Source organism: Filicampus tigris, chromosome 5 (assembly GCF_054856515.1).
Source record: "Filicampus tigris isolate MCC_2025a chromosome 5, RoL_Ftig_1.0, whole genome shotgun sequence".
NCBI classification, from domain to species: Eukaryota; Metazoa; Chordata; class Actinopteri; order Syngnathiformes; family Syngnathidae; genus Filicampus; species Filicampus tigris.
Window position 1 is genome coordinate 12,379,127 of NC_141221.1, and position 17,653 is coordinate 12,396,779.

The 17,653-nt window shown below is 41.9% G+C and overlaps 1 protein-coding gene across 3 annotated transcripts in view; it reads right to left on the reverse strand.

Annotated features, from left to right (window-relative positions):
• Positions 1-17,653, reverse strand: part of LOC147147315 (uncharacterized) — a 315,327-nt gene that overhangs the window by 260,665 nt on the left and 37,009 nt on the right. For 2 of the 3 annotated variants that reach the window (XR_015086958.1, XM_086031864.1), the window contains exons 5-6: positions 15,227-15,297; positions 10,170-10,266 (exon numbers count right to left, since the gene is read on the reverse strand). The gene's annotated coding sequence lies outside the window, so the exon portion shown is untranslated. Of the gene's footprint in view, positions 1-10,160; positions 10,267-15,226; positions 15,298-17,653 lie in introns of all 3 variants that reach the window. The other variant, XM_086031863.1, reaches the window with a different exon arrangement.

The following is a 17,653-nucleotide window of genomic DNA, read 5'->3' on the forward strand; positions in this document are numbered from 1 at the left end:
TTTCAATTTTAGTTGGAGTTTTTTTATTACTTTTTGTTTGCACTAATAACTTTGGTTATCGATGGGTGCAAATACAAAAGAGAGAACTGATTAAATATCTGTTGTGTTATGTACTCTCGTGAATGTATTTCGATGCATCACTTCACTCCCTCACCTTGTACCTTTGTGTTCTCTGCTATGGTGGCAGATGTTTTGCCCTCCATCCTCCTCCCCCCACCCAGCTACTCACTCCTCTCCTTCTGTGGCAAGGGCAGCGGCTGGCACGGGGGCACAGAGGCCAACAGCATTTCGTCAGGCTGACATACAAAACTGATGGGCAGTCTGGTATGACAGGTTGAGTGTTCACCCTACTTGGCCAACCCCCCCAAGCCCTCTGCTTGCCCCTGCTGCTCCACACCATCTACCCAAGCACCAGCATCCCAGAGGCTGGTGGCCTGTCACTTTGCACCCCCATAAAAATAGTCCATCCCATTATTCTTCTGCCTCCCTAGGGGGCACAAGGTCTCCAGCATCATTACCAGGACTAAGGATCAGACTCCGCCACCACAACTTGGCAACCGCCCCCTCCCTTAACTCCATCACCCTAATTATAGGTCAAGCACTCTGACTTTGTAAATTACGAAACCTTTGTTCTTATCAGGAAAACTAAATGCAAAGTAGTGACGCAGTACATGCAAGAGGGGCAAGGAATAAAGGGACATAAGATGAAGAAAAGGGAGGGAAATGGTGTAAAAATTAGATAAGGTGGGGGGGGATTTTCAATTATAAAACCAAGCTAATTTGGTATGACCAGTGACTGTCATGCATGGTGACGGAGCGCTATTATGCAGTCATTTGAGCTCTTTCAAATTAGTTATGTTAATGTCCTGCATGTGAATGTAACACTTGGATGGGACAAGATTTCAGCAATTAATTTCTACAGTCAGTGGAGAGACAAGCAAATTTATTTTCCTGCTCTCAGGGAATTGGTGGTGGAGGGAGTGAGGAGGGGAGAGAGCATTCTGGAGCAGGGAACAAGCTAAACACAAGACCTAAATAAAGCCTGAACAATGGGAGCCAATGCCTCCTCATTCATTCAATTGACAATGTTTTGCAGCTTAAACCTGTTTTATTAATTATGTTTGACATTTCCTTAATTAGTTTCATTTACACCAAATCAATCCCTGCTGCTGCACAGCGTCATTTATCATTTTTAAAAATTTGCATAGCCGGTGCTGACTTTTTCTACTTAATTATACATTAAAAGTGTCAGCCACGCTTGCTGCCTGGCATTATCTGAGGCAGAAAGGTTTGTGGCTGGACAGGGGTGGCATTAATCATCAGGGCAGGCGCGGGCAAGGGGCGCTCCCAGTTGCAAGCGGGGAAGCCAAGCGGGGCTTCTCATTTTCAAAGCTAGGGGGTACTGTGACCTCAATGACCCCCAAGGAGCGGGAGACAAATCAACGACCTCCAGCCCCAAAATATCTACAGCCAGTTCAGAGGAAAGTGTGATGGTAAGTGTACACAGAAAACAACTAGAGGTTAAGCCCAATATCCTTCTGTGATTCAACACATTTGGCAGCATATTGCGTCTTGCTTCGCAAGGCTCTAAAGATTGGTGCCAGTTGTGTAGTTGCGGCAATATTAAGTATACAATGATATCCTGGTAAATTCCAGTAAATTAAAAAATGTTTTTCAAAATAATGAATTTGAACTATGATGTGCCAAATCTGAAGGGGGAGAGGCACTACACTAGTGCCACATGCTCAAACTGTTGAAGAAGTGGATGTGCAGTATTATGGTGGGGTAGAAGTTATGCTCAACCAACTTCCACATTCGGCAAAACAGGACCAAACACTTCCCTCCGGTTCAGGTCACAGAGCCCTACGGCAGGAGACCGGGATAAAGCACCTTTCAAAATTTTAAATGTCTACAGAGACTTTTTCTTCACACAAGATGTCTTTAAGAGCTCCCAAAGATGACCATGTCCGATGTTTGGGCTTCTACCATGCTTACATATATCATGTCATACACGTACAAAGAAATGACCGGTATACACTTGTATTCAATTTACGATTAAAAAAAAACTATATTCTAGTTCAAACTAATTTGAGGAAGATACCAGCTGGCGAAAATAGAAAAAAAATGTCAGGGCAGTACAGGATATGAAGTGACACCTTTAAAGAAAAAGGAACATTTTATTGGAAAACAACGTGTGTTGTTTTGTCAAGCAGAGCTGAAGAATAAGGGGAAACATTTGCGGCAGCCACATCGGTGTCGACAGAAAGTCGCTATTAAGCCTGTACCTCTGTCTTAATGTGCCCATCAATCTATAAAGGAGTTTCTAAGAAAAAAATATTCATATTTACAGGATTAAACAAAGTTATTTATTAAACATGGTAAAAAAAAAAAACATTCAAGTAATGTGTGTGGTTCATGTTAGGAAGAAAGAACTAGAAGTGAATCATTCACAGCATAATACTAGACTGCTTGTTGCCATATAAATCAATACAGTACTTACAACCATATCTATTTCACTATAAGCACAAAAACAACTCTGAGTCAGTTTGCTGAGCCTTCGGCAAGTTTGTGAACACGGTGCGAACTGACAGCTCTAACACCTGGCAAGCTCACTCCTGAGTAAATCTTCTGAGTGTTGAGGTGAACATGGCTTTACAAATCACCCATTCAGGAGGCAAGACAGAAATTGGCAGGTAGGCTGAGTCGTGGTGTCAGGAGTGAAAATTATTCTGAAATGAGGAGCACGGAAAGAATTGAAGTGGGCGAGCCTCTGGATGGTGAACCCTACAAAAGTGAAAACGCACCATGCACAGATGCAAAATCAAACAATCAATGAGTGGGCGAGCCTCTGGATGGTGAACCCTACAAAAGTGAAAACGCACCATGCACAGATGCAAAATCAAACAATCAATGGTCTTTAGTAATCCACCGTAGAACATGGATTGGTTTCACCAATATTACCAGTTTAAGACCAAAAAGCAGAGAAGATGAGCTTTTAGTGAAAAGAAACATGTCAAAAAGAACAGTGAGTTTGATGCTAACATTTTTTTCGCTTTTGAGACACACAGAGAAACTATAAGTCAACAAAAAATATCAGGCAACAAAGTCAACAATGACGTGGCTCATGCCCGACAAGCCCCAACAGGAGCAGCAGGGGGGCAACCAGTGCATGCACCGCTGCCCCTTCTGGCCCCACACGAAGACTTAGCTAACCTCCTAACCTAACCTAGATGAAGAAAATCAGATGTAGGCAGTAACCGGAACTGGTCAAATCAATGTTAGAAAAGGGAAACAACATCTTCCTCTAGCTAACACACGAGGGACTCCACAAGAATTCATTCATAACATGATGGAATAGAACAGTCTGAGAATCAAACATTCTTATGGTGGAAAGTCCCTAATCAGCATATTAAAGTTGGCGCATTGGCTATAAAGTTTGGAGTATTTCAAAGGAGAGTAGTTTAAATATGCTAGTGAATTTTCCGTCATGAAAATATTATAATATATTCAACAGTGATCACTCTAAAATGAACTTTTCTTTCTCTTTTAAATACCTCCCCCCTCTCCCTCCAAACATCGGCATCATTTCCCCCGACCAAAAGCAGTCCTTTAAATGCAAAACATTTCCACTATCAAGGATTAGGCTTCCTTTCAGGATGTATGAAAACCCCTTTGTGGAAAATATGATGATGAATTCATGGGCCTTAAACTCAGGGGTAGTTTTTACGCCCGTGAAAAACGGGAGGGAAGGTTGGAGAAAAATCACCGATTTGGGTAGCATACATTACCATTAGTCTTGTATTGTGTCTCCACTTTTTATAATGACAGGGATAAGTGTCCTGCTCTCAATGCGTATCCGCTGACAATGGCAGCAGACATTACTTGGTTAAAAGCTCAAGCTCCTGTGGGTAAAGAGGCCCCAAAAATAAAATGTATCCGTCACCGCCTAACGAGCTATAAGGATAGCACATTGCCTTTATAAATCACAAGATCTTGCTGTTTATTTAAATTCATTGGTGCCTCATTATAACTTGGCTATGCACCTTTAGGTCTGAGTTGATTAGCAGTGCCATAGCTCAAAATTGCTTTTAATTCAGTGAAACGTAACTCTGACCTTGGTGCCGTAACCCTGACTAAAACACGCGGAGACTCCCACATTAATAATGATGCTACCTTTACTGGGCCATGGAGCCATGCCGCTGCTACTTAAAATATGTATTATTAGTTAGCAACGAAGGCACATTTATCACAGCAAATTACCCTTCGGTGCAAAACTGCTTAATTCTGGGTCCCTGTACCCCTCTGCACTATTACCTGCTCTTTAGAAAGGCCTGAAATTAAATGTAGGGATGAAATGTCAGCGTAATGGGGAAGGAGATGTGGGTCGATGAGATGCACACTTGATCATTCCCTGGTGGCTTTTTCTCCATGTCCGCTATATACCAAGCATGTCTTTCTCATAACATAAAGGCTATTTGCGCCCTGCATTGCAAACTATTAAAGATGTAAATGGTAAGTCCTTTTTTAAAAACGCCTGTTTCCCATGATTTAAATCGTATTGTTAAATACTTGCCATACAGTGAACTTGAATGCAAACTTTGTACTCGAGGTATCACCTAATATTTATTCAGAAAGTGAGCATCTTGATAAGCAAGAAAAAATATGGTAACCCAACAAATTTTTAATTCTACAAAACATTTTAGCAAACACACAATCCCAGTGACTTGGGATATGGAGCTAGAACAAGCACTCCTTTGAGCTTTATTTGGCATGTATAAAGGCAATATACAGCCGCACCTACTAAAACACGCGTTATTGACATCTCATGTGGCTTCCTGTAGACCAAGGATCCAATCACTTTGTTCCTTTGGAGCGGACACCACCTCCTATATTATGTTTCTGGATTTGACCAGAAACATAACAATCCATAAGGTTCAATAATAAAACAGACAACGGCCCAGATGAGAAGACATTAAAAGTGTATATACACAAAGATAGGGAGACGTCTAAACTTCAACAGATGAAACAGAGGCATCCCCGCTAAAGAGCCTCAGGAATCAATCTTGTTTATGTGGCGCAACATCGCCAAATCGTGTAAAGACAATATGAAGTGATCTAACAGATACATAAATAAGAGTATGTTGAATGTTAGCCATGTACTGTAAACCCATTGTTATGAAGCCAATGGGATACATTGGCGTACAGAATTTGTTTTCTCCAAGGGTACCAGCAAGCAATAATAATTTAGATTGCCAGGGACACAAACTCTATGTGGGCTTTACAAAGGAACATAGACATTGCTGGCATAAACACATTTCTCCTATCAAACACTGCCATATACTACATAAATATATGCACAACACATTAATGGTTCCCGCTCATCTGAGAAAGTGGCAAAGCTGGAGTGTCAGGGGGAGGAAAAAAAAGAAAAGAAAGAGACATTACACACGTTCCATCAGATGTCGAATCAATTAATCACGACCATCTTCTGGAGTCAGAAATAACCACTCGTCCTCCGGTCTCCAGGGAGCCTGCAAAAGGCCCTGGTAACAGAGGAGAGATGGGAAAGGATCCAGAGACCCAAAGGGGGGTAAAAAGGAGAAAATGAGAGAAAAGGCGAGAGATAAATAATGCTTTCTCTTCGAGAGCATCTCCATTTTCACTGGATTTCCACACAAACGATTCCACATACTCAGCAGAAGTGTTTTGCAGATCAGAGGGCGTTCATTTCCACACTGCAAACACAATGCTCATTAACATGCAATGACATTATCTCCCTAATCACACTTCAGACGGTCTACTTTATAATGTACACAACTGCAGCACTGACTCAAACCCTTTTTTGACAGTACCGCCTTTTCAATGGCCTAGTGTTGGCAATGGCTACCGTGTCTTTTTTTTCCCCTCACCGCAAAGCCTTTAATCTCTTAATCTTAAGAATAAAGCAAGTGTAAACAGCCCAGAGATCATGTGACCATCTTTGCAAAAAGGTAAAAAGACACGCTTATTTCTGTGTAAAGGCAGACACAATGACGCTCCTTTCCCTGAAGGCTAAAAATAATCTAATCTGTTACGAAGGACAACAACAGCCTTACACCTGAATAGCAACCGATATTACCGGGATTCAGAAGTTTGGAAGAGATTTGGAGTACTGGGGTGTGAAAAACGAAAGTAATGGCCCAGATTCCAAACTCATTTTGGTAATCTTACTGAACTAACAGATTACAGTGATTTTTACTCTGTGTAGATAAAATTTTTCAAAGTAATCACATTGAGCAGCAAGCAATAAATTAGTGGTGGTGACCATGTACTGTATGTGTCTTCAACCGGATTTTAAACGTGGACAGAGAGGGGGCTTGCCTAACATCCAATGATAGGTCATTCCAAAGGGAAGGACCAGCAGCCGAAAAGGCTCGATCCCCTCTGGGGCTCCGCTTGGTCCTCGGCACTTCGAGCAGCGCCTGGCCCGCAGACCTGAGGCTGCGGGAAGGTGCATAGGAGTGGAGGAGCTCAGAGAGGTACGCCGGGGCGAGGCCATTTAATGATTTATAGACAAATAGGAGAATCTTAAATTGAACCCTAAAATGCACTGGGAGCCAGTGTAGGGAGGCCAGAATTGGTGTCATGTGCTCCATCTTCCAAGCTCCAGTTAGAAGGTGGGCAGCAGCATTTTGGACCAACTGGAGACGTTTTAGAGAGGACTGGCTGGACAATGGACTAAGTCCATTGTACTCTATCGAAACCCCTCATGACCTCTTCACATTCTATTAAGATGATTGGTGGAAAATTGACACTGCAGACAGTGAGATTTTTCATGTCAGGGCAGGGGCACGTCCCTTCAGGTGTGGCCACAGCGATTATATGTTCGGCATAGTTTTTACACCGGATGCCCTTCTTGATGCATCCCACTCAGTGACACCTCAATTATTTGATGGAAGAGTTGTTCGGATATCTATCTATCCATCCATTATTCAACCGCTCATGCTCGAGAGGGTCGCAGGCGTGCTGGAGCCTACCGCAGCTGTCTTTGGGCAGTCGGCGAACAACCATTCACACTCACAGTTTACATGTAGGCACAACGTAGATAATCAATCGATTCTAAAATGACTCGATAACGACAGCACTAGTTTTCTCTTTCCAAATATAAATGTGATCTTGATCTTTGATTTCAAACTGGTTTAAAAATAGTCACTGATGACTTTTGGCCCTCCATCTCAAACCAAGGCCAACAAGGCCACCGCAACGATTTCCGGTTCTGTTCAAGGTCTCATTGCTAAACAAAAATATCTCTTTGCCTACTTTGCCAAAGTGCTATTGGGATCAGTAGGGCATCTCTGTAGAAAGGACACTATCTTAAAATAACATTTGTTGTGAATTGGCAACACATCATATAAGAAAATCCAATTTTGCCCACATTTTCTGGACAGTCACCAACAAAACATCGAGATAATTGATTTCTCTTCACAAGCTTTAGTTGATCGGAGTGTGCCCTCTGCACTGTATACATGATTTGATTTTTTTTTTTCTGCCCATGTTGGCTCTCACGAGAAGCTCAAAAAGCTTCGGTTCCCGCTCTGATTCCGTCACATTAGATGGCTTGTGTGTGTTTGTGCCCCAGGGATCACAGCGACCCAGCCTGTGTTTAGGGTACTTTGTCATATGACTCAGTGTGTGTGATTTATGAGCTTTGGAAAGGTTGCATTTCCAGCACGTGTGGACGTCCGCATGGTAAATGGAGAAATTCTGAATTTATTAACATACAATGAATGATGATTAATGTTTGGGTATAGATCATGCTCTCCTTTAGATGACTTAGTGTGGGGGTGACATGTGCAGCAATAAAACGATATGTATGTACTCAAAAGCACATTGGATGTGTGCGTTGAGTTCATGACTCCTGCAGACTGACGGAGAGTTTTTGTGATTACAGTGTGGGAAGGTTGTTTTTTACCGTGGTGTCTGAACAACCTAAATGCACTTTTTTTTTTTATATACAGCAAGAGGATCTGCTCATTGCTTCTTGCATATATTATCCTCCACATAAAGTAGGCTCCTCTATTTACGGCAGCTTACGTAGTCATTGAGGGAAGGTATAAATTAAATCAGAAAAAAGTGGTACCTCAGAATGCAATTTAGAACGACATCAGAATATATTTCGAGATCCATTCATCAAAATCCACACCATTATTAACTTTTGAATTCGTCGACATCTTGTGTCTCCCTCGTCAGCATTTTCAATATCTTCTCAAATGCATTATTGCCAGTGTGGAGCGGCTATGTTCAACCTTGGCCAATTACTGCGGTGAACCATAAAGCTAAGCACTTGCTAAGAAGTTTTTTAATCACCGATAGTTGCCTTTGTGTCACAGTCAGAGCCAACAATGGTACGTGGGAAAATACTCAGAATCCCAGATATCATTCGTGTCATAACGGCAATAAAGTATTCAATATGCAGCCACATGTCTCTGTCAGGTTTTGGGACAACCTTTATATGGGTGAAAGTGAGCCTACCCACGTTTGCATCTTGAAATGGTAAATCAAGGCTGACTCCTACTTATACAATGACCTTATCAATTCACCTTGGGAATAAGGTAGAATATTGCTCTGTGCTTGGGGTGGTTCGTTGCACTGATTGTTGTGTAGCTAAAAATAAATAAAATGTGCACATGCATATCTTCAAGTGTTTAACAGTTTATGTACCTGGATCTGTATCTGTGTGTGTATTCATGTGTGGGAGTGCGTGCGAATGTGAGCGTACGCACAACGGATTCTAGATTCTAAGTCAGTGCTAGGTGGCTGCAGTTCATAGAAGCTGACTGGTGATGAAGGATGAAGAGAATCAGAAACACATTGGGCTGGGAATGGGGTGTGAGCCGCAGGGTCGCCCTGGCACAAAATACAAGTGCCTCGCACATCATTACCCTCATCCCTCTAATGTGCACAACACTTAGAGCTACCGACAGCCACAAGTTGAGAACAGAGAGCAGCAACACACTTGAGGAAAAAAAAAAAAAGAAAACGGTATCAGCAATACATTAATGGGTGTATACAGCATGGATGCGAAAACCTGGTTTGGTCATAGTATTGTGAATTGACTTTAGCAGTGACTATTAGAACATACTTTATGAAAAGTCTTCGGCTGTCCTAATATTTTTTGGGCCCACACAGCTTATTCGACGGACAGACATATAGACAGAGACCCACTTTAAATGGAAACGGGAACACACTGATTAAAGCTGGCAGGCCATGCATAGAAGGCCACGAGTGGATTCTAAATGACTTTTAAAAATAATACAGTAAACACTCCTCTGTTTTGAAACCATCCGTGCATTTTGCATTTAAAAAAGGATCATGTCAAACAGAATTGCAAAGCAATGGGTAAAGCATATCATTCAACTGTAGGACCTCCATAAAATCACCACACTTTAAAACTGTTACAGAAGCCTCCCCCTCGTGCAGGATGAGAGGTTTTTAGGAATGGTGGGATAGGGGGAGCAGTCGGGTGAGAAGGGAGAAAAGAAAGACGCAGACGATTCGATGCAGAAGAGTGGAAGAGAGGGGTAAGCCAAGCATAAAATAACTTCAATCTAACATCCTCTCTGCGGGGCGGTTGGAGGCAAATAGCAATCCCGCCGATGTGGCGTACTCAAGGGGGTTTCCCCCCACCTCTCACTGACCCATAGAGAAGAGGATGATAGGAGAGCAGGGATGAGACAAACCCACTTCAATTAAGGCACAGCATCGTCTCGTCAGCACACCAGATGAGGTGTCAAAGAGTTCAGGCATGGATAGATCACATGGAGAAAAAAAATGGTCCTGGGTCAGCACAATTAGGACTTTTCTTTCAGTCCACCTTCTGTTTTTAACGCTTCCTTCACATTTCTTAAACTGGTCAGCAGATATTTGAGGATATTTTTGGGGGGTGTTCAGCAGGTTCAGTGTGTTTGGACTCCATTCACATGCGGCACTTCTTGCAGGACTTTAAGAAATAAAATTGCTTTTAAATAATTTCATCAGAAAAGGATGACACCTTGCATCCGCCATATTAAGAACCATCAGTGTTGCAAGAATTGAATTCTACATTACGGTATGTCGTACACCGAACACAGGTCATTGCAGGATCATATCCTAACATAACCAAAACCAAACAAATGTTTTACCTGGCTTACCTCTTTTCTGAAGATGGGTCGTGATTGGTCGTTACCTGAGCCCTGAGCAACTGTGATGTCATTTTCAGTTGCCAGTAAGTGACAAAATGGCCGCCGCCTGAGATGGAAAAAAATGGATGGATTTTACTACTTAACTCATATTCCACAAACACAATATCAATCAGCATGTTGTGTTTAGACTAGTGGGGATGCATAGAGCATATTATTGTAAAGAGCATTTTTGGGTTGACTTCTCTTTTAACATTGTGTATACCTAGCATATCTTGTATTGAGTTATGAAAAAACAACGATGTCCGTCTGTCCTTAACCTTAAACCACCAAATTGTAATCATGAGTCCCTCCAAGAGGACACTGTAAAAAGATCCCCTCCAGGAATCTTGGTCAATCCTTCACACGAACAGAATGGATGGCGTAGATGAGCAAAATAAAGTACAAATTGATGTTCATGCCAAATTTGTAAAAGGTTAAATCAGTGTATGAAAAAGGTTAATATGCTAGTCATGGCTACCACTGAGCTAAAGGAATGAAACTCATCTCGCTTTTCAATTTGTGAAACGCACTAAGGCTACGTCCAAACAGAGAAAGGCAAGGTCTATTAAGTGAAAAACATCAGAGCGGGTTATTAGGTGCCTGCAACGGAGGGGGAGGGACCCACTGAGAGACCCTAGATCTCTCCTAAGGATTTTACGGAGATATCACTTTCTGTGATTAGACTGACATTACCATAATAAGGGTTTTGTCACCAAACAGTCCAATCGCTAAGGAGAGTGCCATCCTTTCCTCGTTTCCCATCAAGCAGCCAGGCAAGCGGGAAAACATTCCGAGGTATTGGAGCCACTTTTTCCCCTCATTTAACCCCGCAAGCCCCCCTCCCCACCCACACCTTTCCTGTGAAGCTCCGCTTTGGAGATACAAGCTGGATTTGGCTCACATCCTTGCCTCTTCCCCAACATTCGCCGTAGCTGCCTGGCGTGCGAGCGCCAACTCTCCCAGCCCAGCTGCACTGATTAGCTCAGACAGATTATTAGCCAGACGTGGCACATTTCTTATTTTAGCCATTTTTTTTCTTACCATTTCAATTACTGAGCACAATTCTCAAGCAATATATGTGACAACTGGCCTCACAAGGATAAAGGGGACGCAGCAGTGTTAATAATGCAAATTTGTTAGCAGTTCTTTGTGGCTTCATCATCAAAACGGGGGATTCATAACACAATGAAAAGAGCTCTCGTTTTTCATTCGTCTAGCGGCGGTCCTGCTGCCAATATTTCACCTCTTAAATCGCGGCAAGTGGGCATCCTGCTCTAAAACTTGTGCACTACCTTATCTTCAACCCACACACAAACATCCAGCAACTGAGGCTTCCTCCTCTCCCTGTGCCAGAAATATGCTTGCATCTCTTCCTCACCACGTTCTCCATTCCACACCCTCTCTCTCTCTCTCTCTCTCTCTCTCTCGCACGTCCTCTCTCGAGCTTTGCATTTGAAATTGAACAGACACCCAGCCAATTTATCATGTGCTGACACATGTCATGTCCAAGGCCTAACCACAGGGACTTACAGTAGGCATTTCATTTATCCCCTTTGTTGTCAGCAAGGACCAAGACAATAGCAGGAGTTATTAAAAAAAGCGATAGATGTGGAGAACGTGCGAATGAACCACTAAACATCAGTGAGGTTCGCATACCTCTTACTTGTGCCCTTCGTTGAGGTTTACAGACCTTTGGAAAGTTGAAACCAACATATTTTCCTGACCAATAATCAGATTAGTGGCAGGGTTCACACTCAATATAAGATCGGAAAATTGGTCTGGGACTCAAAATGTAATATCAGTGTGTAACACCCACAAACTGAAAGACAAAGAGGAGGTTTGAGTTAGTAAAATCCAAAATAGCATATTTCTTCAAATAGTGGCTCTGCATGTCTTTGCTCAATGGCAGGGAAAATGTGTCGTTGACTTTTATGTGAGAAATGTATGTGTGGAATTGGACCCAGTGATTATTTATTCACATCTATTAGGCCTTGTTCATTCTACGGTCAAAGAAGGTTTTGATCAAATCTGAAGTTATTTGTTGTTTGTTCTTATAGATATCTTGTTGCTATGGTAAAATGGTGTCTGTAGATTACAGCTAGTTAACAGTCAGCTGCTAACCTGAGTTTATAATAGCCACATATACACTCCCATTCACTGTCTCCCACGGCACTCACCAGGCCAGGCCCCACTCTTTAATGTGAGGATGGCAATCCATAAGTGGACAACAATATTACCTGTTTTAGCATGCACAGTTATAATTTTTTAAATAATTCAAAATAATATAGAATAACAACCTCTTTGAAGTTAATCACGAGAGCCCAGAAGCTTGTTTCTCCTTCTTGGCTGAGACGAGCAAAGAGGAGAAAGCAGAAGACACAGAGGGAGAGAGGTAGGGAGGAAGATGAGAGAGAGAGAGCAACTGCACCAACTCCGGCATACTCCAGCCTTTTTGCTACATCGAGAAAAAAAAAACATGGTGCCACTGCGTACTAGTTAGCCCCTAAGCATAACATGAGTGGCCTATGGGTCTGTTCTAAAAATAGATCACCACTGATATGACACAGTGACTTACTAGGAAGACTTAAAACAGAGGAATAATTTTCATATTTATTTATTTATTACTTAACATGGAACATGTTTCTTCATGCACCCGGTATTCTATATTTTGTTTAAAAACGGGGGGGAAAAAATGCTACGTTTATGTGCCCAATTATTTAAAAAAATATATAAATTTTAAAAAAAGGACAATTTAGAGCTATAATTGTAATATTGCGACACACGGATATTTTTGCTCAACGTTATCACACCATCAGAATCTAATATCATCACCCATGCCTAATAACAACAATGACTGTTCCTAAGAGCAGTGTTTTTAGCAGCACTCAGAAAAGATGACACCACATTGAGAGGTTTACCCAAATCCGTAGTAGCGACTAAGGTACGGCTGATGGTGTTTGGTGTCTTCCATGGTGATGTATTCAAAGCTACTGGTTCATAACCATCTATTATGGTGCCCAAAATGCGTGTGATATGAATTACATTTAAACCCCCCTTTATGTGTGGTTTGGAGCGGTCTTGCAAATATCCTGTGGATACAAACCAGATATGACAATCACTTGGATTCGGGGTTGGCAGTACGACCAATGCCTGAGACTGGAAACAACCATTTCCTTCAGTAAAAGATGCCTCCCTCTCATTCACTGTCACATAGATGCTTTCATAAGACACAATAAAAGAGTTAAGAGACTTATTTAAAGCTAATCATTCCTGAGACTTGCAGGGACAAACTGTTAATGTGCATCATATAAAACCCTTTAATTTCTTTATCACTGTATTATCGCTCGTCTCTTTTAACAAGCTCTTTAAAATAACTCAAGTCTTTATTGTCATACGGTGTGAAAGAGGCAGAGATGACCCTTGCCTGATAATACTGTCACTTCAAAGAATGTATATTTTCCTTGTGCAGAGTAGACTAGGTGGAAAAGATAAAGAGAACGGCTACAGAGGCTAATGATGTGTGCGTGCGTAGTTAAGTTATGAAACCCAGGGTTATTAATTGGCACCTCTCACTTCCATAGGCTTACATTTACTCCACTTTGACATGACACTATTTGGCATGAATGTTGAATATGCTGGCCTGAGGGAATTTAAATTCCAGCCGAAGCCTCTGACTTAAACTGGCAGACAGCGTTCACAGTGGTCAAAGAAACTTAAAAGCCAAAGCGAGCTCCTCTTTCTCATCTCACTCCAAAGGCAGCATCCACATAACGTTACCATGCAGCTTTCGCCAGTGGCGCAACGCTAGAACAGCACACTATCAAACTTGAGCGCCTTGGTGCCTGTTCATTACCCAGTGGCAAGTGACCTTTCACAAAGTAGCTTTTGAAGCCATTTTGCCTCTTCCAGTAATTAACAAGTGGTTATGCATAGGAGACAATTAATGGAAGGTCAAGCGTTTCGCCTGCTACCCTTTTAGGGACGCCATTAGGCCGCAAACATTGAATGTGAAGTTCAGAGCCCATCAGCTCTTGTCTGGTTCTGAGAATGGAGCTTCACACCTGGGAATAAGTCGTCTTTGCGGTAGAGTAAGAGGTGGCATCCATATTTGGTTCTTTTGTAGACCTGAAGAAAGGAGAGCATAATGTGGCTAAATCAAATATGAATCTGGAAGCTGCCTGGAGAAGAAAGGACCATGAAAGAAACTAAGATCACTTGAGTAATTGCAATGTATACACCAAGGCTTTACTTTTTAGGCACGGCGCATGAGTAATAGCTGCAATAATGGCTGCCAATGAATAGTGGGGTCCGTTAGTTTAGTGGAAGACATGTCCCCACTTCCATATCCTGACTTACGCCACTACATAGTTGAATTATTCCTCTCTCAAAGCAATGCGTTTACCCTATTTTTACTTTCAAAAGCCCGGAGGCTGATGTTGACTGCTATTAAATTTCCCCCGAGGGCACACTCCTTCAGTCACATGCTCCTATCAAATGAGCCAACAAAGCATATCAGGGTGTCGTGTTTGTAAAACACAGCATCACCTTTGTTCACCCTTCATCAACCCTCCGCCCCCGTGCTATTACCCCAGGACTATTCCCTATTCCCTGCTTAACCCCTCGTCTCCAGGACCGGTGTCACACAGAGCGCCACTCTGCCGCTCTCCACATTCCACAGTCGCTCACCTCGGCTGACATCGAACGTTCGCTTGTCACCCCAGACGTGCGCGCATGCATACAAAGGCAATCGAGTGCACAGTGGCAAACACCAGGAGTGAAAGGTGCCGCATGCAAACACACACGACAATTTAACAGGAAAAGTGCCTGTGGATGATGAGCCTGCCGAGGGTTTGATTTCTCCAGATCTTTGCCCTTCATAATAGAGCCAGTTCTCATGAGAAGTTAGTTGTCATAAAACATGTATTGGACTTTAATTAGTGGGAAAGGGAATCTTTTAACCAGAAACAGCATTTGTTAAATGTTACAAACATAATTTGCCTTAACGCCAAGGCTGTAGTCAAATTCACCTTTATCGAGTCCAAGTCAAGTACGAGTCCACAAGGTCCAAGTCCAAGTCTAGATGAGATCAAGAGTAAACCTAAAAACAGAAAAATACTATTTTCATGACCACAAAATTTTTAGCCATCTCCGGGGGCGACCATTTTGTCACTTTTGTCGACTGAAAATGACATCACAGTTGCTCCGGGCTCATTTAACGACCAATCATCGCTCATCTGTTTTCTGAGTTTGGTCATGTTACGAGGATTATTCTTATTCCACAAATGCAATATTAATCGGAATGCCTCGTTTAAAATAGCGAGCCTGCAAAGTACATATTCTTGAAAAAAATGTTTAGGTAGATTTCCCCTTTGAGAGTAGCCTACATGTAGCATAATAGTAGCATGACCCGTCATTTCCACACAAAAACAGCTCTACGTGCGAACACACATTGAACTACTGGGTTACTTTTGAATGAATAAATTGTTGAGAAACATGTGGCATCAAGAATGCTTGTGTATTGTTTCCAGCAGCACCTTCGGGATTGCTTTAAGTTTGGCTCTTCCTTTTTAATTAGGGTTTGGAGGTGAGTCCAGGAATGGAAAATAGGCAAAATGTTGAAAAAAGGTTGCGCCAATTCCCACTTCTCCCCCTTCCAAAACATATGACCCATTTTGCGGAGTACCTTGTGAAAGCAAGTGGTGCATTCCAGCCATTTGAAGCTCTGGGCTGCTGTGTATTTGTGAGCTCGTGCCAACACCTGCTGGGCAAGTCCAATCACACTAATAATTTCAAATGGGATAAAAATGTGTTTGTGAACAAAGTCAACACAAAACAAGCGAGTGTTTAGTCTTTAATTAAATGTGCATACATAAAGTATTTGTTCAATCACTGGTTTTCGATTTGCGTGGCAAGTAACACTGCCCCCTGCTGGTGAGCACATTTGACAGTCAAGCAGCATTGTGTCTTGCTTTTCAGTTCCCGAGCAAATGGGAGCTAATTTATGACTGATAACTACGTACGTTGTTCGAACATGGAGAAAGAGGTTGAGGTGATTTTACCCCAACTCTCTAATGCAAGTGACTTTTACTGCACTACAAGACTCATAAACACATCATATTCGGATTTACTGTGTGCATGTTGATCATGTTATTTTACAGCAGCACGAGGTGTATATGGCAACTGCCCAAGGCCAAATCACACTTCTAGCACACATACAATCCGTATAACAACAACAACAAAAAATCTCTCACTGCTCGGCCTATCTGACATTCTTGTCTCATCTTTGTCCTTTACTGCTCATGCAAAGTTTGTTGTTACTTTTGCCTGTTTTAGTTTTTTTTTCTCACAATGTTGTATATTTTTAGCTGACCTAAAAGTCTGGTTGTTACTCCTAAAGGAAAAGTCAAGTGAAAGTTGTATTACTCCCATCATGTGACTCCTCACACACATGTACAGATACCAAAAATAATTGGAGTACTTGAATTAATTATCTTAACCTGTTCCCACTCGGCAGGACCAAGTTGCTAACAATCTTTCAGGTGAAGAGTGGTGACTCACCACACGTTTATCGTTCCGTTCCGTTTCAGCATTCGCAAAGTCTGCCCTGGTTTTTGCAGTTTTAAGTTTACAAACTTAACTTGATATAAATGTAATACATACTCTATTGCCGGTAATATTGCTTGATATTATGCGTTGCTAATAAAGGCTTCTGCCTTCATAAATGCCTCATTCATCTGCATACACTGCACACAAAAAAGTGTTAGCATTAAGCCTGTAAACTTTTGCGAGATGAAGCAATATGTTTCCTTAATTATTTATTCGTAATTCTCTTCATAGTGTGTTTGATTTTAGTTGTTCGTTTTACCGTAAACATCAACTGGGGGTGTCGATTAACAGCATTAAGCAAATTCAGGATCAGCGTGAGGATCGGTGCATCCCTATCTTGTTGCAAATATCTTTAATCGTGTCTTGTGTATTTCTCCCACACAATTGTTCAGCAGTCAAACCTGCTGCAGCAACACAAGCGGATCCCCCCAAAGACTCGGACAAAAGGCGGCCGTAAGGTTATGGCATGTCGATGATTGGCTTTCTAAAGAGAGCTGCCACATCCCACCAAGTGGGTGTCACAGCCAGATGACAGGGACGGGGCATCGGTAGTAGTAGAATAGGGAAGAGCTACTGCATTGTGGCTGAAGAAGTGTGCTTTTGCATTTGTATCATCACATGTAAATACAAGCCTTTTAGTTTCTGCCTGTTTTAGTCTGTGTTATTGTGGTTTTATTTTTGCATTCTTTCATCACCAAAAATGACACACACTGTAATTAAAAAGAAAGTATGTTCCAAGGCACAAAAAAAAAGATTGATGTGTTTGCCTTTTTTTTTTACCAGTTTTTCCATAAATCATAAACTGTATAAACATGCATGCAAAAGCAGGAAAAAGAAAAGATGGTCAT